Below are 24,538 nucleotides of genomic sequence, written 5' to 3'. Positions count from 1 at the left end.
TTGGACTAGATACCTCCTGAGGTCCCTTCCAACCCTGATATTCTATGATTATATGATTAAATGTTCTGATGGTCTCTTCTGGACATAAAATCGACTAATTTCTGAAAAACTGAGTGTAGCATTGGGAGCAGCGTCTGATGTTTTACTGTCTAGCCAACTTGCTTCCTAGAACGAACGCTCCTTGAGTGTGGTGATTCACAGGGAGTAGCTCAAACCTCCAAAGTGCCTGGCCAGGGGCAGGACATTGGCACAGCAAGGGAGGGGTGTAGCAGTGACATCACAAAGGCCTTTTACAGGACCTCACATTATTGGTCAAAGACTATTGGTGGGGAGGTGGTGACCTCACAGAGAGATTCTGACATCATCCAGGCAGGAGAGTGGCGAGGGGCCAGGGAAACCTCAGAGACCCCTGTGGCTTTGCTTCAGCAAGTCTCCTTCTCCAGGTCTGTCTTTGAGGACTGAGAGAGTATTCGGGGTCACGGACGTGAGCGCCAGGAGGAACCTCTTTCGGGTTTTCTCCTTCTCTTGTAGTGATTTTACTAGAAAACAGCCATCCCTGTTTAGAAGGTAAGAGCCTCCTGGAGGTTTGAAACCTGTTCAGTCTGATCCATCTGGTGAGAGTTGAATTCTAGGCATGGAAAACACGAGCTTAAGGAGGCAGAATTTTATTCCACAGCTGGGATTTTGTCCCTTAGAATCAGTGGGGACATAAGGGTTTGTCCTTTTTGTTTCACCTTTTCCTCCATCCACCCTCCCTCCCTCGTTTCTCTTCTTCTCTTGCTTCTTTTCTCCTTTTTCCTATTCCCCTCCCAACACCAGGAGGTATGCTTGTGTGTGTGTGTGTGTTGCGGGGCAGTGCTCTGTAGCTCCCACTGTGGGAGGTTCACCGAAAAATGTGGGGCTGAAATAGTGCTTGGGCAGTGATCCCCACCAGTGACCTGGGCCATCCTTCGGGCTCTCTGGGCTCATCTTCAGCCTCCCGTCCTCAGTCTCTACCCTGATTGGCTGAGCAGGGGGTTATTGACAGGGAGGAGACTCAGGTCCTTGTTGTTCTCTTTTAAGACCAAGGAAATAAGTCAGAACCAGTTCTATGTTTGGTGAATTTTGCTGCTTCTCTGCATTAATGGTCTCTGAGCAGTTCATGATTCTCTCTAACATTGCAGTTCTCCTCAAATACTTGCTGAATAATTACTGTCACTATTGTTGGTCTGGAGCTCATCTGAGACCACTTTATTCAGGTCATTCAATGTCTGAAATTCAAGATCCGATGGTTATTTTGAAAATTAGGGCTCTTGTGTCCTATTCCCAACTCTGCCACCGACTGCCTGTGTGACCTAAGACAAGTCAATTCTCCTTTCTCAGCCTGAGCTTCTCCCTCTTTCAAGTAGGGATAATAATGATCCGCTCCTACCTACCTCATGGTGCGTGGAGGCAGGGCTGGTTCTAGGTCTTTTGCTGCCCAAAGCAAAAAAAAATTTTGGCTGCCCCCACCCCATCCCTGCCCCTCCCCACTCCCCTGCTGCCCAAGCCCTGGGCTTTCCCTCCCCACCTGAACCCCCTGACACTCCAGCTCTGGGCCTCCCCCCAACCGCATCCCCCTGCTGTCCCAGCCCTGGGCTCTCCCCCCCACACACCCCGTGCTGCCCCAGCTCTGGGCTCTCCTCTCCCCCCCTCCAGTGCTCCCCCACCCACACACACTCCTGCCGCCTCAGCCCTGGGCTCTGCCCCCACCACCCGCACCTCCTGCCGCCCCAGCCCAGCCTGACTGGCTGTGTGACCTGAGACAAGTCAATTCTCTTTCTCAGCCTGAGCTTCTCCATCTTTCAAGTAGGGATAGTAATGATCTGCTCCTACCTACCTCACGGTGGGTGGAGGATGGGGATCCATTGGAGAGTGTCACTAGGAATAGTGCATAATATAAGGTGTCCTATCACATTTACTCAGAGCAGATTAACACATAATAGAATAGCTGAAATAGTCTATTTGATTTGTATGTTTTTATTTTGAAATTGTTAAAAGCAGCAACGACGTAGCTCAGACTGAAGCATCTTATCTAATGTTTGAGATCTAAGTGTCTCCTCTTTGTGTGCGAGGAGACAATTTAACACACTGTGACAAACAGGAGATGCTTTTGTTTTGCAACAAAATACTTTTGCAAAGAACTTTCATCCCACTTGTTATGATTTTGAGAAACAAACTGATTTAGTCTGAATGGGATTTTCTGACAGAAATGGTTTCAATGAAATTTCCTCACCATCTCGATTCCTGGGCTCTATCCCTACCTCTAAGGAGGAGAGGGAGGGTTTGTCTGTTAGAACAGGAGTCAGGACCGCTGGCTTCTCTTTCTGGCTCTGCCACCACCTTTCTGTGTATGCCCTTGGGTAGGTCACTTCCCTTCTCTGTACCTCAGGCTCCTCCCCGTCTGTCCAATGGGAACAGGGACAGTTCTCGAACTCTGGGCAGTTGTGAGCCTGAGTGAGATAAGGGGTGTTAAAGCCCTCTGTGATGGAGAAAGGGGAGTTTCACAGTGTTTAGCACCAAGGAATTCTAAAGTTTGCTAAAGTGTCTAGTCTGTGGAAACAAGAAATGGTCGGGCCCTAACTTTTTAAAAGCCCATTCAGGGATGTGAGTCCCTGTCTTTTCGGTACCTGGGGTTCTTTGCCAGCAGGAGAGAAGAGGTTCCTGCCTCCGTTTTTGTGGCCTAAACAAACCCGGTGTTGTGGCCCAGTTCTCGTCTGAGATCCCTGAAAAAGAACATCTTCCCACCCATGATCAAGACAGGACCTATCATGCTAGTTACATTTTAATAAGACCAAAGCCTCCTCAAACCCGGTGTCACAATCACTGGAATGATTTTACCTTGATATTTTACCGGCCGCAGACACAAAGCGAGTCAAATTACAGTTTCTCTTCAGCGTCAGTGCACACACAAGAATCCGGAGGCTTTTCATTCCTTAGGTTCTGCTGCCATTTCATTTCTGTCCTCTTCCAAGATTTATCATTGTGCAAAGCAATATTTGGCCTTGGGAGTGTCCCCTCTGGTCCTGCCTGCTGCCTATGGGAAATTAAAAGGGCCCAGAGATCCCTGCCGCCGCCACCACCACCAGCACAAGGGGGCTAAGGCAGTTTCCTGCTCACCCTCGCTCCGTGTGGCACGCCACCCCCAGAAGCAGCTGGCACGTCACTGTAGCCCCTGAGGTGTGTGTGGGGGGTCTCCCCGAGTGCCAACTCTGCCTACTGTGGCAATGGGACCTGTGGGGTGGAGTCTGCTGGCAGTGGTGCACAGAGACACTCCCAGCCCTCCTGGTTAGAGGCTGCTTCCAGAGAGGGGTGCACATTGCTTTTGGGAAATGCTTGAGGTAAATGCTGCACCCCTCACCCTCTCCTGCACCCCTCACACCCTGCTCCAACTCAAACCCCATATCCGCACCCAAACTCCCTCCAAGACGCTGCCCACCACACCCACTCCTGCACCCCAACCCTCTGACTGAGCCCAGACCCTGCACTCAAAGTCTTTCCCAGAGCCCAACACCTCCCTCCCACACCCAAACTCCCTCCCAGAGCCTCACACAGGTGTGGGGTGGGGCAGGACTTGGTCCCATTCTGGGAACCACCAAAAATTATACAAACCTGCCAGCTCTGTCCAGCCCAACCTTCTGCTGATGCACCTCAGCCCACACCCGTGCAGGGTTTGAAGCTTTCATTGCTTAAATTCCAGGACACTGAGGGATTTCAGCTCCCCTTTGCCCAGAGGGAAACCACCCCACTCCCAGCCAGGTTCTTGTCCACGGGATCACTGTAGGGGGGCTGGGTCCCTCTGGGTCTTTTCTCTCTCTAGGACAGGCCAGGGTGCAATAACTGGGGCATCTGAGCACCCAGGACCTTCTGTGGGGCTGCCATTCCCCTTCCCCTTCTGTGGTCCCATCTGTCACTGACTCCAGCCTTTTTTCTATCCATCGTCAGCACCATCTCAAGCCAGCTGCACCCGCCTCAAAAAGTCAGTGTCCCCTGGTGGGTGTAAATCACTGACCTCTCTCCTCTCTGAGCACTGACAGCCCCTCTGTTTCCTTGCCTCTCGGGCTGTGCAGATGGGACCTTTCCCTCCAGTGCTGGAGGATTCGCCCTTCTCATCTACCATTGTCCCAAGCAGCACAGCGGGTGGGAATCTTAAACATACCGAGGTGACTTAGGAGCAGAAACTCCCCCAGGACCTTCCATGCAATTGTCCCTTGCCCCTCAGTGAGCAGGATTGAAGCTCGGGCAAGGAGCCTGGTGGGCCACATCCCCTCTGGGCATGAGCAAAGCAGCAGGATGAAAAAGAAACCTGGAGATGTGGGGGATTGAACCCAGGGCCTCATACATGCAAAGCATGTGCTCTACCACTGAGCTACAACCCCACCTTGGTCTGGTCCTTGCTCTGAGGGCCAAACCTGCTGTCCTGGAGGTTGGTGGTTCATGGGGAACACTTTGCGGCAGGGCCGGATTCTATACAGCAGAGGAGGAGAGAGAGTGCATGCCCTGGACCCAGGGTGCAGCGATACAAGACTCAGCCTTCATACTGCATTGGCTGGGTGCAGGGGTGAGAGTAACTTACAGGACTTACCGGTACTGCGGGAGTCCTGAGGGGGCGTGGCCTCATCCAGAAGAGGCGTGGCATCTCAAGAGTTAAAGGCCCTGGGGCACCAGCTGTGGCTGGGAGACCCAGAGCCTTTAAATCAACCAGAGGCTCCTAGCTGAAGAGGGGGCTGGGAGCCCCCCGGGGCTCATGGGGCAAATTAAAGGGCCTAGGCCTCCAGCCACCAGGAGAACCCCAAGCTTTGCGGGACTGGGGCAGGGATTTAAAGGGCCCAGAGCTCCTGCCGCTGAGGGGAGCCCCGAGCCCTTTAAATCCCGGCCCCAGCCCGGTCACCAGAGCCACGGCCAGGATTCAAAGGACTCTGGGCTGCCTGCAGCAGCATGGAGCTCTCAGCCCTTTAAATCTCAGCTGCAGCTGGGATTTAAAGGGCTCTAGGCTGCCCGCAGCCGCGGGGAGCTCTGAGCCCTTTCAATCCCGGTCCCAGCCTGGCCGCCAGAGCCCTGGCCGTGGGCAGTCCAGAGCCCTTTCAATGCCCGCCATGGATGCCAGTGTGGTCCAACACGGCGTACTGGCTCTTGCCAGTACACCATACCAGACTGGACCGGCTTACTTTCAGCTCTGGGTGGGTGGGTGGTGCTGCAATCCCCTGCTAGAAAGTAATGTTGGTGGGGGACTCTGTGAGCAGCTCAACACCCAACCCTGGTGGCAGACGCAGTGTGGGGGACTCCAGGTGTTTCTAGGATCCATTATTTCCACCTGCCTGTAAAATCCGGTTTTCCCCAGCACATTCACTGCAGTGCAATTGGGTCAGTGTTTCCATGGCTGCACAACAAAGAATAGCTCCCAGTTTCCTCTCTGTCTGCAGCAGGATTAGCCTGTGTCGGTGGTTAATGAGGTGGATCTTGTAGTTTGTTATTCATTCCCCACCTTGAAAATTCAGACAGTCCCTTTCCTACTCAAATCCCCAGCACCTCAGTGACCCTGGTAGCAGAGGTTGGGTTTTCCCTGAGGGCCTGAGATTTTCAGGGGTCTTTTTCCCTCCAGCTGGAGTGAACTCAGCTTTTCCCCATCCCAGACATTCCATGAAATGACAACAGCAGTATAAAGAAAGAGGGGAGGGAACGTCTCACGGCCAGGGCTGGATGTGCCCAGGGCCCCCTGCTTGGCCATTGTTTCCATGGAATTTGGCCACCTGCTTTGCACAAGGGACAGAGAAAGATCCTGCTGTTCCTGTGTCTGTGCAAAGAAAATTGTGCTTCGGTATGAAAGAGAGGTGGGAAATGGCCCCATGATGGGACAATATCCTCAGGATTTAGACCTAAGGACTCAGGTTGAGAACTGATTTAACTCCACTCATCTGGGATTTAACAAATTCCCTTCCACAGAGACACTGGGAACTTGTGACCTTGATCCAGACTCTGCAGCTTCAGGCTGCTTTAACTCCTGGTAAAAACCTGAACTTGATTCCAAGAAAGGAGAGAGGAGAAGCCTGAAGTTGCCTTTGGTCCAAGGCTGGGATCTCCTGGATGGGTAGAAACGTCCTTCCCTGCTACCAGGGGACAGCAGCTACTGGAGACATAGCAGAGCTCAGAGGAAGGCGGGTTGTTGAATGCACTTTATGTGCACAGGACCCCACTAACTCTAAATCCCCCACTCTAGCAGGAACTTAGAAAGTCAGACCTCGGTCAATGGCAGGACTGGGCTTTGAAAAAGAGATTCGTTTTTCCTCCCCGTCATGAGAAAGAAAGTAAGAGCTGGCAGCTCTGGTGCAGAAAACCACTTTTTCCTCTGGCTGCGGAGCTTCCAACCAGGTGCAGACGACTGGTGTCTCCTGAAGGGGGGGGCACAATGTCAAGGTTCAGCCCCATCCCCTTGCAATCAACAGCCCCCTCAGCTGTGAACAGTGCAGGGAGAGGAAGCAGCAAAGGCAGCCCCTCTCCATTCACCCCTGCAGCAGCTGCTTTGCAGGGAGGGGGCCTGGCAGCACCACATAATGCAGCAGGCGATAGCTAACCCAGGTGGGGCACATGACCCCACACACGCCCTCTGCAAGTGTTGCCTCTGAAATTAGGAACACTGGTGAGTTCAGGGCACAGCTGCACACCCAGAAGAAAGCCCAGCACAACACACCCAGGGTGAAGGGGGTGCTAACGCCTGGCATTAAACCAGAAACCTTTAGATCTTCAATCCGATGCACTCCCAGCTGAGCTACTTTGGCAAGGACCAGGCCCACCAGGAAGGCTTAATACACGAGCCACAGCACATGCTGGGAAGATTTAAATCTGGATGTCACAACGCAGGAGCCAAGCAGTGGACTTGACCTGGAGGGGCAGGCTGGGGTTTCCTGTATCCCATTCACTCAAGCCAGCACCTGCCCCCTCACAAGCTGTCACTGGCACCCCCAGGTCGGCAAGAAAGGAGCAGCGGTTCTCACTGGAACAACTCCTCTCGCAGGCTTCTCCCAAGCCTAAAACAGAAAACCATCTTGCCAGAAAGCAGCCTACTCGTGTCATAGTATAATTCCCAAATCTGGACCTTAGCGTCCAGGATATGGGTACTAGCATAAAGTCCTCTAAGCGTAATTACCAGCTTAGATTCTGTAGCGCTGCCACCAATCAGGAATTTCTAGGGCCTGATACCCTCTGGTCCCCCCAAAACCTTCCCAGGGGACCCCACGACCCAGATTCCTTGAGTCTCACAACAAAGGGAAATAAACCATTCCCTCCCACCTCTTTACCTCCTCCCAGATCTTTCCTGCCTGGGTACACTAGGAGATACCGTGATTCAATTCCTTGAAACACAACACAGAGAGATCAAGTTTCTCTCTCCCCTTCTCCCAGAGGCAATACAGATTCAAGTTCCGTGAATCTAACACAAAGAGGAAATTTACCTTTCCCTCCCTGCTTCCCCCTCACCCAGAGGCAATACAGATTCAAGCTGTGTGAATCTAACACAAAGAGGAAATTTATCCTTCCCTTCTCCCCACCAATTCCCTGGAATATACAGACTCAATTCCCTAGAGCCTCAACTGGGAAAAAAAATCAAACAGGTCTTAAAAAGCAAAACTTTTAATAAAAAAGAAAGAAAAAAAGTAAAAGGTTTATCTCTGCATTTTAGATGGTAAAAAGTTACAGGGTCTTTCAACTTATAAACAATAGAAAGAAACTTTCTCCAGCAGAAACACAATTTAAGCTATTCCAGCAAGTACACATATGCAAATGGAAAAAAAAACAAATTAAAAGACTATGGCCGCCTTTTCTTACTTACAATTCTGAATAGATAAGAGACTGTAGCAGGGAGATTGGCAGAAACCTGGTTGCACCTCTAGCCCCTTCCAGGACCCAAAGAGAACAAAGCCAAACCCAAAACCCACAAACAAAGGCTTCCCTCCACACGAGATTTGAAAGTATCTTGTCTTCTGATTGGTCCTCTGGTCAGGTGTTTGGGTCCCTGTTTGTTAACCCTTTACAGGTAAAAGAGACATTAACCCTTAACTTGTTTTCCTTCCACCCAGAACCCCACATCTTTTCCTGGGCTGCAAGTAGCCACCCCTGGGATGCCAAGAGGTAGAAACAAGATTCTACCTCCCAGCAGCCAAGTGCACTTCCATGGGTTCGACTGGCCTAATTCCTCCAGCTTCCCCAGGCTGACGCCAAGGTATTTTCTCCACTGATATCACCACCCTCTATCGTGCGGGGGTTGGGGTTATCCCAGGGACAGGCCAGTGGCAGAAGGAGGAGGCCTTGCTGGACAGCAAGGGGAGCTGGGAAAAGGAAGCCACTACGTTTCTGCCTGGTTTTCAGGCTGAGGCCCTTTTGCAGATTAGGCAAATGTGAGAACCACCACGCTACAGAAACTCCATCACAGTGCGCTGCCCTGTCCTGCCCCGCCCTCAAATTCCCTGCACTTTGGTGGTGCTCATCCTGGCACACACTGAGGGGAGAACCTGGAGAAAATGGCGGCAGCTCTTCGATGGGTCAGCTGGCAGAGCAGAGGACTGGAGCTGGCACTCAGCAAGTTGTCCTTACATCGCCCGTGTGACTCCAGCTTGAGGGGGAGCTGCTTTTTCTTCCCCTTTCTGAGAAAGAGCAAGAGAAGAAAGAAAGTTCAGGAGGGCCAACTGGCTGCAGAAGCCAATGCTGCCTTTTCCTGCTGCATAGCCTGAAAGAAAGAACGTGCATTAGGTAAAGGGACTGCTGTGTTGCCAGGAAACAGCCCACAGCTGCACCGAGAGGGATCGAAGAGGCTGCTGAAGCCTGGGATTGAACCACAGATCTTTAGAGCTTCAGTCTAACGCTCTCCCAACTGAGCTACTTCAGCACCTGTAGGGACCTCTTTTGGGCTGCTGCTTCTCACCTTGAAGCTTATTTTCAACAAACCAGCTCTCCAGTCACCACTGGCCAATGCAGGAAGGACAGCGCTTGCTATTTTAGCACTCAGAAATGTCATCAACTAGTCTCTGGATCTATTGAATGCTGCACTTCAGTTCATGGGGGAAAGGCGAGAGACACAACCTTTGAACAAAAGGCCTGGGGTTAACATCCTAATGCTGTCTCCTACTGTAACACTATTTAATACTGGCCAACCCTGTGCTGGTGACAGTTCCATTTCTAGGTGTTTGTACATTTCAGTTACTGTGAAAATTAAAAAGTTTCCATATGCTTAGAGGAAATGAATTTGTTTTATTTTCTTATATATGGCATGAATAAATACAGATTTACACATCCTAGCATGAAAATGTATTGTCTAATATGATCGAGAAAATCATGCGTCCAGATTGTGCATTGAAATCATGATATGAGCTACAAATGCAATAAAAAATAAGGTATTCAATGGTTTAACATATGGAGCAGGGGTAGGCGGCACCGAAGACACTTCTTGCCTTGAGTAGGGAGTAGCTCAGACCTCCAAAGGGCCTGGCCAGGAGCAGGACATTGGCACAGCAAGGGAGGGGTGTGGCAGTGACATCATAAAGGCCTTTTGCAGGACCTCAGACTATTGGTCCAAGGCGGTGGGGAGATGGTGACCTCACAGAGAGATGCTGACATCAGCCAGGCAGGACGGGGCAAGGGGCCAGGGAATTCTCAGAGACCCCTGTGGCTTTGCTTCGCTTCAGCAAGTCTCCTTCTTCAGGTCTCTCTTTGAGGACTGAGAGAGTATTCGGGTTCACGGACGTGAGCGCCAGGAGGAACCTCTTTCAAGTTTTCTCCTTCCCTTTTAGTGATTTTACTAGAAAACAGCCATCCCTGTTTAGAAGGTAAGAGCCTTCTCGAGGGAAGGGGTGTCATGGGGGTGTCAGAGTTCAGATGCCAATGCCCCGCCGCCCCCACTGTAAGGAAGCTCCTGCCACCTGCTCTATGTTTGCAGGGTGGGAGTGAGCAGCATCCATGGCAGAGATTTGCTCCTGGCTGCCGGAGCAGAGCAGCAGGCTCAGCTGTCAGAACTTCCTGGAGCTATGAAAGGGGAGGGCCCCATGGCTCTGTAGCAGAATGCAGGGCAGGTGAGCTCACAGATGGCATTGTGGGATACTGCTGGAGGCCAGTTATGGTTATATAATGAACGGCAGCATCTAAACTGGCACTCTGTCACTTTAAGTTTGCTGCAAAAAGCTCTAGGCCTCTCGTCGAGGTGGTTTTATTTTGTCACCAAAACAGGGCAGTTTTGTGGCCAGACGTGGCATTGCAGTGTGTGCACCAGCCAAAAGCTGGTGACCGAGGGAGCGTTGTGTGTTTTTCACGCACCTCAGCAATGTGATGATGCTAAAATAACTTTGTAGTGCAGACCTGGCCAAAGATTCACACACACACGCACAGCTTGCAAGGAAAACCTCATCTGCTCCTCTGCTTTGCAGAATCCAAACACAAGCAAAGCTTGTCAGGGCCTGGTGGAGATGTCAGTGAGTCAGGTGTGGTCAGACACTGTGTTTTAGCTACATGCAGGCACCATGGCTCAGCTGGTTAAAACACTTACCTTATAAGCAGGGGATCCTGGGTTCAACTCCCAGTGGTGCCTGGGGGAGTAGCTTTTGGGGCACCTGGTATTGGCTACTGTCAGAAGACAAGATTCAGAGCTAGATGGGCCTTTGGTCTAGCCCAGTGTGGTTTTTCTTATGGTTTAAATTATGCTCACAGCCACTGATAATAGAGTTACTGAAAGTTTGGGAGTTAGGAGCTGATAGTTTAGTGGTCCAGTCCCCTTGCAGATGACCTCCTCCCTCTGGGACAGGGGCAGATCTGAGCTCTCACACCAAATGCTCATTGTGGCTGCCAGAATCTGTGGGCAGCTCGTTTAGTTTGCATCGAGGGTTGAGTCCTGCTTTGTGCCCAGTGTCTGAGAATGAAAATCCTAAACCGCCCTTTGAAATAACAAATGCAGCAGGACATGTCATTGTCCCTGTCCCAAAGCAGACAGACCAGTGGAGAAATGCCATTGAGTCCACGGTAATACTCCACTGCCGTTTTACCTTTTTGGCTTGCTAAACTCCCTCCCAACCTTGTGGGGTCCCAGACCCCGGTATTGAGCCTGAGCCGAGACGTCTACACTGCAAATTTACCACCCCACGGCCCAAGCCCCAGGAGCCTGAGCTGGCATGGGGCAGCTCTGGGTGTTTCATTACACTGTGGACATAGCCTAGCATTACGTCTACACTGCCATTAACACACCCAAGTCACTATTCTCAAACCCTGGGTCAGCTGATTCAGGCTTGTGGGGCTTGTGTTGCAGGGTAATAAAATTACAGTGTAGACACTTGCGCTTGAGCCCAGCCTCCGAGACCCCACGAGGGGTGAGGGTCTCCGAGCCTGGGCTCCAGTCTGAGCCCAAATGTCTGCACTGCAGCTTTTAGCCTCACAACCTGAGCCCCAGGAGCCCAAATCAGATCATCCAGGCCAGCCGGGCCACAGGGATTTTATCTCAGTATAGCTGCACTCTCAGGGTACGTCTACATTGCAATGCAAGCCCAGGGTTAGCAGAAGTCATGTCAGCAGCCCCAACACATAAACCTAAACCACGAGGAAAAGATCCACCCACAAATAAGCTGGGCATTGTCCTTTTCCCTACGGTTCGTAAGTCCAGCAACCAAAAGTCATTTAACATGAGCCATCCCCTCTCTGCACCCCACTCACAGCTGTTGTCCTTAGTCAGTGCAAGCCCAGAGGTGCCTCTGTAGAGTTCATCTGCCATCCTGGGTGGAAAAGGGGGAAAATAAGAAGGCACCGTACTCACTATGTTGTCTAGGGACTCACTCGCCCCTCCACAGCCACCCTGTCCTAAAGTTGGTCTAATACCTAAATTTTACTATGAGGACTCAGACCCCAGCCCACTTGGCTTTGGAACCAATGTCCCCTGCCTAGCGAGTGCTATTGAATTGAGGGTGAGTCCCTCCATCGGGGTCTGCCAAGCACAGTTCTGCTGCCCTCGATTCACACAACAAGGACAACAACCCTTTATTTCTCCTGTCCCAATAACAAGGAGACTGGGAATCCAACACCAGCCAAAAGTGATCATTTTGGCAAGCAACCCAACATATTTCCAACATACTGTAAAATCCACATGAAGACTCATACACGAAACCTTGCAAGAAAATCTTCCTGAGGGGGTCTGAAGCACCTGCTGCTGGAGGGAAGGAAGGAGCTGTGGGCTGGGACTGAGGAGCACTGGGAATAGGAGGGGGCTGTGGGTTGGGATTGAGGGGCACTGGGAATAGGAGGGGGCTGTGGGTTGGGATTGAGAGGCACTGGGAATAGGAGGGGGCTGTGGATTGGGGCAGAGGAGAAGGGTGAAAAGGAGCAGGCTCTGGTTGGGAGTGAGGAGCAGTGAGCATAGGAGGGACTGAGGGTTGGGTCTGAGGGGCATTGGGAATAGAGGGGACATGGGTTTAGGCTGAAGAGTATCCTCATTTGGGGATCCAGCAGGATGGGGAAGGCAGCAGGCGATTCTAATTCCTTAGGGATATTCTGTGTGTATGTGTGCAGGGGAGGAACATGCTATATGCTCAGAGGCCTTTATTCCTCCAGGCTGTGAGGACAGGGGGGATGTCAGGAAGTTGCCCCTTCAATCCCCACCCCCACAAAGGCCCTTCTTAGGAAAGGCAAAATCCTGAAGAGAAAAAACAAGATAAAAGACAACTCCAGAAAGACAGATTTTTAAAGATATAGTGAGCAGTTCATCACCTGACTAGGGACTTGAACTCTGGACCCTCAGATTATCAGTCTGCTGTGCTACCAACTGAACTAGCCAGGCTCACCAAGTAAAAGTGTAAGTTGGTGCAGAAGAGAAACTAGTCAAGAAAACAAGAGCAGGAAACAATAGGGGAAACCTGCTGCTCTCTCTGGCGTGGTCAACACTACGAGTTTATATCCAATTTAGCAGCATTAAATCGCATTAACCCTGCACCCGTCCACACAACGAAGCCCTTTATATCAGTATAACGGGCTCTTAATACCGGTATCTGTACTCCTCCCTGATGATGAGTAGTGCTGAAATCGGTATAGCTATGTCGGATTAGGGTTAATGTGGCTGCAATTTGATGGTATTGGTCTCCGGGCACTATCCCACAGTGCACCATTGTGACCGCTCTGGACAGCAATCTGAACTTGGATGCACTGGCCAGGTATACAGAAAAAGCCCTGCGAACTTTTTGAATTTTGAATTTCATTTCCTGTTTGCCCAGCGTGGAGTGCTGATCAGTACAGGTGACCATACAGTCCTAGAATCAAAAAAGAGCTCCAGCATGGACCGTACTGGAGATACTGAAGCTGATCTCTGTATGGGGAGATGAATCTGTTCTATCAGAACTCCGTTCCAAAAGACGAAATGCCAAAACATTTGAAAAAAATCTCCAAGGCTATGATGGACAGAGGCCACAACAGGGACTCAATGCAGTGCTGAAACTTAAGGAACTGAGACAAGCGTACCAGAAAGCCAAAGAATAAAATGAATGCTCACGGAGGGAGGGGCGACTGACGACTGTAGCTATCCCACAGTTCCCGCACTCTCCGAAAACCATTTGAATTCTTGGCTGAGCTCCCAAAGCCTGAAGGGTCAAAAACATTGTCGTGGGTGGTTCAGGGTATATGTCGTTGCCTCCCTCCACTCGTGAAAGGAAAGAGAAAAAAAATCCTTTCTTGCCTTTTTCCAATGTCACCGTATGTCTACTGGATGCTGCTGGCAGACATGGTGCTACAGCGCTACACAGCAGCATCCCCTTCCCTTCCCTTCCCTTGCAGACGGCAGACAGTACAGTAGGACTGGTATCTGTCATTGTCATCCCGTGAGTGCTCCTGGCTGGCCACAGTGAGGTCGGCCAGAAGTGCCTGGGCAAAAATGGGAATGACTCCCAGCTCATTCTCTTCTTTAAGCTTTGTCTAATGGACATTCAGTCCTGCCTGGACTATCCTAGCAGCTGGAGGCTGCGCTCCCCTCCCCCCTTTGATCTCTGCTTGCAGAAGCAATAAAGTCAGTGTTGTTTGAAATTCCTGCATTCTTTATTACTTCATCACACAAATGGGAGGATAACTGCCACGGTAGCCCAGGAGGGGTAGGGGAGGAAGGGAAGCAATGAGTGAGGCTAGAATGACATGCAGCTCATACTTTCTGCCATACTCCTTCCTAGACAGTCTCTTCCCATTCTGTATGTGTGAAACTGATTGTTCCTTCCTAAGTGGAGCACTTTGCATTTGTCTTTATTGAACTTCATCCGGTTCACCTCAGGCCATTTCTCCAATTTGTCCAGATCATTTTGAATTTTGACCCTGCCCTCCAAAGCAGTTGCAATCCCTCCTAGTTTGGTATCGTCCGCAGACTTAATAAGCATACTTTCTATGCCAATATCTAAGTCGTTGATGAAGATATTGAACAGAGCTGGTCGCAAAACAGACCCCTGCGGAACCCCACTTGTTATACCTTTCCAGCAGGACTGGGAGCCATTAATAACTACTCTCTGAGTACAGTTATCCAGCCAGTTATGCACCCACCTTATAGTAGCCCATCTAAATTGTATTTGCCTAGTTTATTGATAAGGATATCATGTGAGACCGTATCAAATGCCTTACTAAGTCTAGGTATACCACATCCACCGCTCCTCCCTTAGCCACAAGACTTGTTGTCCTATCAAAGAAAGCAGTCAGATTGGTTTGACATGATTTGTTCTTTACAAATCCATGCTGGCTATTCCCTATCACCTTACCACCTTCCAAGTGTTTGCAGATGATTTCTTTAATTACTTGCTCCATTATCTTCTCTGGCATAGAAGTTAAACTAACTGGTCTGTAGTTTCCTGGGTTGTTTTTATTTCCCTTTTTATAGATGGGCAATATATTTGCCCTTTTCCAGTCTTCTGGAATCTCTCCCGTCTCCCATGATTTCCCAAAGATAATAGCTAGAGGCTCAGATACCTCCTCTATTAACTCCTTGAGTATTCTAGGATGCATTTCATCAGGCCCTGGTGACTTGCAGGCATCTAACTTTTCTAAGTGATTTTTAACTTGCTCTTTTTTTATTTTATCTTCTAAAATTACCCCCTTCCCATAAGCATTCACTTTGTTAGACATTTGTTCAGACTTCTCAGTGAAGACCAAAACAAAGAAGTCATTAAGCATCTCTGCCATTTCCAAGTCTCCCGTTACTGTCTCTCCCTCCTCACTGAGCAGTGGGCCTACCCTGTCCTTGGTCTTCCTCTTGCTTCTAATGTATTGATAAAAAGCCTTCTTGTTTCCCTTTATTCCGATAGCTAGTTTCAGCTCATTTTGTGCCTTTGCCTTTCTAATCTTGCCCCTGCATTCCTGTGTTATTTGCCTATATTCATCCTTTGTAATCTGACCTAGATTCCATTTTTTATATGACTCCTTTTTATTTTGTAGGTCATGCAAGATCTCGTGGTTAAGCCAAGGTGCTCTTTTGCCACATTTTCTATCTTTCCTACCCATAGGAATAGCTTGCTTTTGGGCCCTTAAGATTAATGTCTATTAATCTTTTAACTAACACTCTCTCTCTTTTCTTTTCTAATAAATTTTAGCTTAGTTAATAAGAATTGGCTATAGCATGTATTTTGGGTGAGATGTAAGTTGACTGGTGAGTCTTACCCACATGCTCAGGGTTTAGCTGATCGCCATATTTGGGGTCAGGAAGGAATTTTCCTCCGGGGCAGATTGGCAGAGCCCTAGAGGTGTTTCACCTTCCCCTGCAGCGTGGGGCATGGGTCAATTGCTGGTGGATTCTCTGCAGCTTGAGGTCTTCAAACCACAATTTGAAGACTTCAATAACTCAGACATAGGTTAGGGGTTTGTTATAGAAGTGAATGGGTAGGGTTCTGTGGCCTGCTTTGTGCAGGGGATCGGACTAGATGATCACATTGGTCCCTTCTGACCCTAGAATCTATGAATCTATTAATCTAAGTTATAATTGAACCTGGGTATGTGGCTGATCCTTTGGGATCGGAAGAATCTTTTCTTTTATATGATGAAGTAAGATTTTCAGGAATCATCATCATATCTGACAGGTGTGTCTGGATGGAGGCCTGAGGTTGCGTACTTTAAGGGAACTGCGTGGTTTAAACTTCTAAGTAACCAGTGAGGTACTACAGAAGCTGTTTTGTGCTGGCTTGGTAAATCTAAGTATTGAAATAACCACCAGCGTTTGGGATTTGTCTGCCCTGTTTTGTTTGCAGTTCACCCTGATTGAGTGACCTCAGCTAGCTCCCACGGGCAGCACCGTCACACCTACATCCTGGTTGTAGGGGTCCGGGGGATCTTAGGGGCCTTGGGGTGCACAGAGGCATCCTAGGAGTCTTAGGGGATTTGTGGGGGCCCAAGATACCTATGTCCAGGCTGTAGGGTTACCAGGCGGTCTTAGGAGTTCGGGTGGGCACAGATACGTATGTCCAGGCTGTATCGGTCACAGGGGGGATTAGAGGTTTTGTGAGGAGCACAGATATCTACGTCCAGATTGTAGATGTCCCAGGGGGCTGTTAGGGGGGTTGTGGGAGTGCAAATACCTATGTCCAGGCTGTAGGGGTTCCTGGGGGGTTAGGGGGTTTCTGAGGGGCACATATATCTACGTGCACACTGGAGTGTCCCAGGGGGCTTATGGAGTCTATATGGGGTACAGATACCAATGTCCTGGCTGTATAGGTCCCTGGGGGGCTTAGGGGGGTTGTGGGAGGCACAGATACCTAAGTTCAGGCTGGAGGGGTCTCCAGAGGGCTTAGGTGTTTGTTGGGGGGCACAGATACCTACGTCCAGGCTGCAGGGGTCCCGAAGGCGCTTTGGGTCTGTCACAGACTGTGGGAGAGTCTGGTCCTGCACCCCTCTTCCTGGGACTCACAGTGACTCTCAGCCAGCCAGTAAAACAGAAGGTTTATTGGACAACAGGAGCGAAGGATACAGCAGAGCTTGGAGGCACAAGCAGGACCCCGCAATAAAGTCCTTCTGGGAGTTCAGGAAACTTAGTTTCCAGTTTGGGATTCCCTGAATTCCAACCATCCAGACGAAAAGCGAAACTGAACTAACCCAACTCCCTCCAGCCAGCCCCTTCCTGTGTCCAGCTTCCCGGGCAAAGGTGCTGACCCCCTCCCCCCTGCCTAGCCCAGGTTACAGGCTGAGCACGTGTCCGGTCCTAAAGTCACCCTCTGCTCTCCCATCCCCCACACAGACAGTCCCCACTCCATCACAGTAATGCCCAGTGCATTTCCCGCATGGAGCAACAGTGACACCGTGTGGTCACGCAGGGTAATGCACAGAGCATTTCTGTCATAGAGAAACAGTGGCACCGTGTGGCCACCCAGGGTAATGCCCAGAGCATCACACCTACGTAGAGGCTGTAGAGCTCCCTGGGGGGCACTGGGGTCGTGGGGGGCACAGATAGCTACGTCCATTCTGGAGGCATTCCGGTGGGGATTAGGGGCTTCATGGAGGACACAAATCTCTACGTCCGGGCTGGAGAGGTCCCTGGATGGCTTAGGGGGTTGTGGTGAGCACAGATACATACATCCAGGCTGTAGTGGTCCCTGAGGGTTTAGGGAGTTGATGAGGGGCACAGAAACCTATGTATGGTCTGGATGGGTCCCTGGGGGACTTAAGGGGTTGTGGTTATGCAGATACCTACATCCCGGTTGGAGGGGGCCCTGGGGAGCTTATGGGGTTTGTGTGTCATACACACACCTACAACCAGGCTGGTGGGGGCTCTATGGGTCTTAGGGGGCTTGTGGGGGGCAGAGATACCTATGTCCAGGCTGCAGAAGTCCTGGGGAGGGCTTAGGGGGTTCCTGGAGGTCACAAATATCTACATCCATGCTGGAGGAGTTCTGGCAGTATTAGGGAGTTGTGGTGGGGGGCACAGATACCTATTTCGAGGCTGTAGGGGTCCCAGGGTTGCTTTGGGGCATTTTGGAGTACAGATACCAATGTCCATGCTGTAGGTGTCGCTGGGAGGATCAGTGGGTTCATGAGGGTGCACAGATACCTACGTCCAGGCTATAGGGATCCTGGGGGGTGGTCTTAGGGGGTTGTGGAGGGCACAGATACCTTCATCCAGGCAAGAGGGGTCCTGGGGGCCTTAGGGGGTTCGTGTTGGGCACAGATACCTGCGTCTAGGCTGGAGGGGTTCCGGAGGGCTTAGGGGGGTTGTGGGGAGCTCAGATAACTATGTCGAGGCTGGAGGGGTCCCATCATGGCCTAGGGGGTCTGTGGGGGGCACAGATACCTGCATCTAGGCTGGAGGGGTTTTGAGGGTCTTAGGAGGGTTGTGGGGGCAGATACCTATGTCCACGCTGGAAGGGTCCCGTTGTGGCTTAGGGGATTCGTGGGGTCAGAGATACCTATGTCTAGGCTGGAGGGATCCTGGGGGGGATTAGGTGTGTTGAGGGGGGAACAGATACCTACGTCCCAATTGTAGGGTGCCCTTGGTAGCTTAGGAGGTTTGTGGGGGTCACAGATACAAACATCCATGCTGTAGGGGTCCCAAGGGTCTTTGTGGGGTTCTGGGGGTCACAGATACCTACCTACAGGCTGGAGGGGTCCTGTGGGTCTTAGGGGGTGTGTGCGGCATACAGATGCCTACATCTGGGCTTGTGGGTTCCCTGGGGGGCTTAGAGGTTTGCAGGGAGCACAGATACCTTTTTCCAGGCTAGATGGGTCCCGGTGGGATCAGGGGGTTGTGGGGGGGGGCACAGATACCTATGTAAGCAGAAGCAGGATGAACTCTACCCTGACATCTGGTGGTGAATTATGGCAAGTGTGGAAACGAATTTCAGGGACTGATCGTGTTTGCATAGGCACACCCACCCCGCCTGACACAGCCACGGCAGCCTGGGATGGTTGCTTTGGCAGCTGTGGTATCCCCAGTTTATTTGTTGTTGGGGTGTGAGATGTGGAGTGTTGTCACCCTGATTGTGTGGATGAGGAACTGTGAAACTGCTTTGAGACAGGGATTCTCACCATCAATTGAGTGGCACTCGCTAGACAAGGGAGTGGGCTCCTTCGGTGAACCAGAAACACCATTTGCACATTCTTCTCTTTTAGCAATTGAATAGCAGAGTTGATTTTTGATTCTTCTAAGAATTGAAGTTGTAGTTTCCTGAGCTGAAATTGCTAAATAGCTGTGCTAGTTAGTGGGGGAGTCTGAAACTATATTGCAGAGCAGAACAGCTGATGGAGAAGAGTAGTTTGTTGGATGGTTGGAGTGGCCCATGGAGTGAGGTGAGCTGAGCAGTTCTTGGGGACAGCTGGAACAGATCACAGGTTGGCTGGTAGAGCAGAGCAGCTGGTGGACTGAGCTCAGCAGTTCGTGGGGAAGGCGGAAGCAGAATCCCATGGATAGGCAGGGCAGTCGGTAGTGGACCATGTAAGGTGCCCCTTTCTACCCAGGCTGGCAGGGGGAAAAACCCTGCAGATAGACACTTGAACTCTAGTGCTGCGGGACTGTGGGTGATTTTGGGGTTGCTGGACTCTTGAAACATTTGAGGTATTGGACTTTGGAGTCTTGGGGTGATTTGGGGATTGATAGACTCAAGAGCCCAGGGAAAAGGACATGGCCTAGTTGAGGTGTTTTCCCAATTTAATGCTATGTTGTTTATCTTACGTTATTAAACATTTCCTGCTACACCCAGACTCTGTGCTTGCGAGAGGGAAAGTATTGCCTCTTTGAGGCACCTAGGGGTGCGTATGTAAAATTTTCCCATGTCACTGGTTGGGGGCTGAAGCTGGTTTTCATTACGTTGTAGGGAAGGGACCCCTATGTATTGAACCCAGTCCTTGCTGCTATCAGTTCAGCCTGGCAGAAGGGTTCCACTTACGTCCAGGCTGGAGGGGTCCCTGGGGGGCTTAGGGGGCTCGTGGGGGCACAGATACATAGGTCCATGCTGTGGGGGTCCCTGGGGGGCTTAGGGGTTTGGTGGGGGGCACAGATACCTACATCCAGGCTGCAGGGGTCCCGGAGTGGCTTAGGGGGTGTAACGGAGTGTGGTGACATCCGGCCTGGCACCCCTCTTCCTGGGACACACAGTGACTCAGCCAGCCAGTAAAACAGAAGGTTTTTTTGGCCAGCAGGAGCGAAGGATACAGCAGAGCTTTTGGGCACAACCAGGACTCCTCAATCGAGTACTTCTGGGGGTTCAGGAAGCTTAGTTCCCAGTTTGGGATTCCCTGAATTCCAACTACCCAGCTCCAAACCAAAACTGAACTAACTCCATCCAGCCGGCCCCTTCCTGTGTCCAGTTTCCCGGGCAAAGGTGCTGACCCCTTCCCCCCTGCCTAGCTCGAGTTATAGGCTTAGGTCCTGTCCCTCACCTAAAGTCACCCCCTGCTGTCCCATCCCCCACACAGACAGTCCCTGCTCCATCACAGTAACGCCCAGAGCATTTCCCACATGGAGCAACAGTGTCACCGTGTGGCCACGCAGGGTAATGCACAGAACATCACACCTACTTAGAGGCTGTAGAGATTCCTGGGGGGCTTAGGGGTCATGGGAGGTACAGATAGCTACGTCCAGACTGGAGGCATTCCGGGGGGGCTTAAGGGGGTTCATAGGGTCACAGATACCTACATCTAGGACGGTCAGGACCCTGGGGGAGTTAGGGGGGTTGTGGGGGGCATAGGTACTTGCGTCCAGGCTGTAGAGGTCCTGGTGGGGATTAGGGGCTTCGTGGAGGACACGAATACCTACGTCTGGTCTGGAGGGGTCCCTGAATGGCTTAGGGGGTTGTGGTGAGCACAGTGGACCCTGGGGGTTTAGGGACTTGGTGAGGGGCACAGGTACCTATGTATGTCCTGGAGGGGTTTCTGGGGGTCTTTGTGGTATTGTAGGGGACACAGATACCTACATCCAGGCTATAGGGATTCTGGGGGGGGCTTAGGGCATCGGGGGGCACAGATACCTACATCCAGGCTGGAGGGGTCCCTAGGGGCTTAGGGGGTCTGTGGGGGGCACAGCTATGTACGTCCAGGCTGGAGAGGTTCCGGGGAGGATTAGAGGGTTTTGCGGATGGCAGAGATACCTATCTCCAGGCTCTAGGGGTCCCTAGGGGGGCTTAGGGTTTTTTTGGGAAGCACAGACATCTATGTCCAGGTTGAAGTGGTTCCTGTGGGGTTTAGGAGGTTCCTGGGGGGCACAGATACTTAGGTCCATGTTGTAGGGGTCACCAGGTGGATTAGGGGTTTTCTGGGGGGCACAGATACATACATCTAGGCTGTAGGGATCCCTGGGAGGCTAGGGGGTTTGTGGGGGACAGAGATACCTACATGCTGGCAATAGGGCTTCCAGGGGGAATTAGTGTGTTGGGGGTGCACAGATACCTAGGTCCAGGCTGGAGGGTTTTCTGGCGGGGGGCTTAGGCAGTTTGTGAGGGGCACAGATACCTGCATCCAGGCTGGAGGGGTGCCTGGGGGGCTAAGGAGGTTTCTGGTGGGCACAGATACCTACCTCCAGGCTGGAGGGGTTCCTCAGCACTTAGGGGTTGTGGGGGACACAGATACCTAAGTCCAGGCTGGAGAGGTATGGGGGGTCTTATGGGGTTCGGGGGGGCACAGATACTTATCTCTAGGCTGTAGGGGTCCCTGGTGGGCTTAGAGGGTTTTCGGGGGCCCCAGATACCTAAGTCCATGCTGTAGGCGTCCCTACAGGTGCTTATGGGTTCGTGGGGTGCACAGAAACTTATGTCCAGGCTGGAGTGGTCCCGGGGGGGGGTTGGGGTTTCGTGGGGGGCACAGATACGAACCTCCAGGCTGTAGGAGTCCCAGGGGGGCCGTGGGGGTACAGAGACCTACATCTAGGCTGGAGGGGTCCTGGGGGGTATAGGGGGTTTGTGAGGGGCACAGATATCTAGGTCCAGGCTGTCGGTGTCCCGGGGAGATTAGGCGGTTCACTGGGGGCTCAGATACATCCAGGCTGGATGTGTCCCGAGGAGCTTAGGGGGTTCGTGGGGTGCTCAGACACCTGTGTCCAGGCTGTAGGGATCCCTGGGGGCTTAGGGGGTTCGTGGGGGTCACAGATAGGTACATCCAGGCTGAAGGGGTCGCTAGGGCATTTAGGGGGGTTGTGGGAGCACAGATATCTACGTCCAGGCTAAAGGGGTAATGGGGGTGCTTAGGGGATCAGGGCAGACACAGATATCTACGTCCAGGGTCTAGGGGTCCCCAGGAGATTGGGGGTTGAGGGGGGAACAGATACCTACGTCCTAGCTGGAGGGGTCCTGGGTGGTTTAGGAGGTTCGTTGGAGTCACAGATACCTACGTCAAGGCTGTAGGGGTTCCTGGGGCGTTAGGGGGCTTCTGGGGGTCACAGATACCTACGTGCAGACTGGAGGGGTCCTGGAAGGCTTAGGAGATTTATGGGGGGCACAGATACCAACTTCCTGGCTGTAAAGGTCCCTGGGGGGCTTTCCGGGTTCGTGGGGGGCACAGATACCTACATCCAGGCTGTAAGGGTTCCCATGGGGATTAGGGGGTTTATGGGGGGCACAGATACCAACGTCCTGGCTGTAGATGTTCCTGGGGTGCATAGAGGGGCTGTGGTTGTACATAACCCTACATCCAGGCTGTCGGGGTCCCGTGGGGGACTAGGGGGTTCGTGGGGAGCTCAGATACCTACGATCAGCTATTTGCTGGGCAGGCTCCGCTCAACTGCTCTCCTCTCACTGCTCCTGCGGGGGCTGAGTGATTCCCCCCCCAAACAGCCTCAGGGTTCGGGGAGGGAGGTTAGGGGGAGGAGAAGCGATACAATACGGTAATAACAGTAATAATGATAATTACTGCAGCCAGGAGAGGTGAGGCATTTTAGAACTCGTTACTCAAAAAACTGAATTTAAGCATAAGACAGAAATAAAATGATGAAATGCACAGACCTGTTAAAAAGCTCCCGAGACGGGAACTTCAGCCCCACATCTTCTGCCAGGGTCCCGGGCTTCTCCTCCCTGCCCCAGGGTGGCTCCTCTCCCCCTTCATCCCCCCCAGTGCAGCTCCTGCTGGGGTCTGGGCTTCTCCCGCCTCCCAACCCTGTATGGCTTCTCCTCCCCTGCCCCAGCTTGGCGCTTCTCCCCCTTCCTCCCCCCACTGCAGCTCCTGCAGGGGCCCGGGGCTTCTCCTCCCCCCCCCCCCCTCCCCAGCGTGGCTCCAGCTCAGTCCTGGGCTTCTCCCCGACTCCAGCTCGGCTCCTCTCCCGCCCCAGCCCCCTGCCAGTATCTGGAGCTTCCCCTCCCCCCAACCTACCACTGCCCCCAGCCCCAGCGTAGCCGGGCTCCCTGGGGCACCCGATGCTGCTGTGGCCGGAGCCGAGCCTGGCGGGCGGGGAGCAGTGATTCACACGGACGCCATGGCAGAGCCATCACCCCGAGAGGTGTGGGGCAGCCCCAGGAAAGCGGGGCAGGCTGTGCTGCTGCTGGCTCTGCACCCCCGCCCACCCCGACCCCTGAGGCTGTTTGGGGGGGGACTCAGCCCCCGCAGGAGCAGGGAGGGGGGAGCAATTGAGCAGAGCCTGCCCAGCAAACAGCTGATCGCAGCTGTGCGCAGGCTGCCCCCAGGGAAAAGCTCAGCTGGACATAGGTATCTGTGCCCCCATGAACCGCTAAGCCCTCCAGGGACCCCTCCAGTATTGACATAGGTATCTGTGCCCCCCACAACCCCCTAAGCCCCCCAGGGACCTGTACAGCCTGGAAATTGTCACCTGTGCACCCCATAAACCTCCTAATCCCCCTGGGACCCGTCTAGTCTGCACGGAGGTATCTGTGACCTCCAGAAATCCCCTAAGCCCCCCAAGACCCCTCCAGCCTGGAAGCAGGTATCTGTGCCCCTCACAAACTGCCTAAGCCCCACCCTGGGAACCCTCCAGCCTGGACCTAGGTATCTGTGCCCCCTCAACACACTAATTCCCCCTGGAAGCCCTATTGCCTGCACATAGGTATCTCTGCCCCCCACAAACCCCCTAAGCCTCCCAGGGACCCCTACAGCCTAGACGTATGTATCTGTGCCCCCCAGAAAACCCCTAATCCACCCGGGGACCCCTACTGCATGGACCTAGGTATCTGTGCCCACAGGAATCCCCTAACCCCCCCCCAGGAACCACTCCAACCTGGACATAGATATCTGTGCCTCCCAAAAAAACCCTAAGCCCCCCAGACACCCCTAGAGCCTGGAGATAGGTAGCTCTGCCGTCTGCAAAACCCCCTAATCCTCCCCGGAACCTCTCCAGCCTGGATGTACATATCTGTGCCCCCCCACACACCCCCTAAGCCCCCCGGGACCCCTCCAGCCTGGATGTAGGTATCTGTGCCCCCCTGATGCCCTAAGCCCCCCCCCAGAATCCCTATAGCCTGGACGTAGGTATCTGTGTCCCCTACAATACCACTAAGCCCTCCTAGGGACCCCTCCAGGCCTTACGTAGGTATCTGTGCCCCTCACCAAGTCCCTAAACCCCCAGGGATCACTGCGCTCACCACAACCCCCTAAGCCGTCCAGGGACCCCTCCAGCCCGGAC

At 52.4% G+C, this 24,538-nt stretch overlaps 3 non-coding genes across 3 annotated transcripts; 1 reads left to right on the top strand and 2 right to left on the bottom strand.

Moving 5' to 3' along the window:
• Nucleotides 1-4,325: 4,325 nt before the first annotated feature.
• Nucleotides 4,326-4,397, bottom strand: TRNAA-UGC (transfer RNA alanine (anticodon UGC)). The gene has a single exon. It is a non-coding gene; the product is annotated as a tRNA-Ala (tRNA).
• A 4,426-nt stretch (nucleotides 4,398-8,823) lies between these two features.
• TRNAF-GAA (transfer RNA phenylalanine (anticodon GAA)) lies at nucleotides 8,824-8,896 on the bottom strand. The gene has a single exon. It is a non-coding gene; the product is annotated as a tRNA-Phe (tRNA).
• Nucleotides 8,897-10,514: 1,618 nt separating this feature from the next.
• TRNAI-UAU (transfer RNA isoleucine (anticodon UAU)) lies at nucleotides 10,515-10,588 on the top strand. The gene has a single exon. It is a non-coding gene; the product is annotated as a tRNA-Ile (tRNA).
• The last annotated feature ends 13,950 nt before the right edge of the window (nucleotides 10,589-24,538 follow it).

The sequence above is a fragment of the Gopherus flavomarginatus genome, chromosome 8, assembly GCF_025201925.1.
Source record: "Gopherus flavomarginatus isolate rGopFla2 chromosome 8, rGopFla2.mat.asm, whole genome shotgun sequence".
In the NCBI taxonomy this organism is placed as follows: domain Eukaryota; kingdom Metazoa; phylum Chordata; order Testudines; family Testudinidae; genus Gopherus; species Gopherus flavomarginatus.
This window is presented reverse-complemented; position numbering and strand designations above follow the sequence as displayed.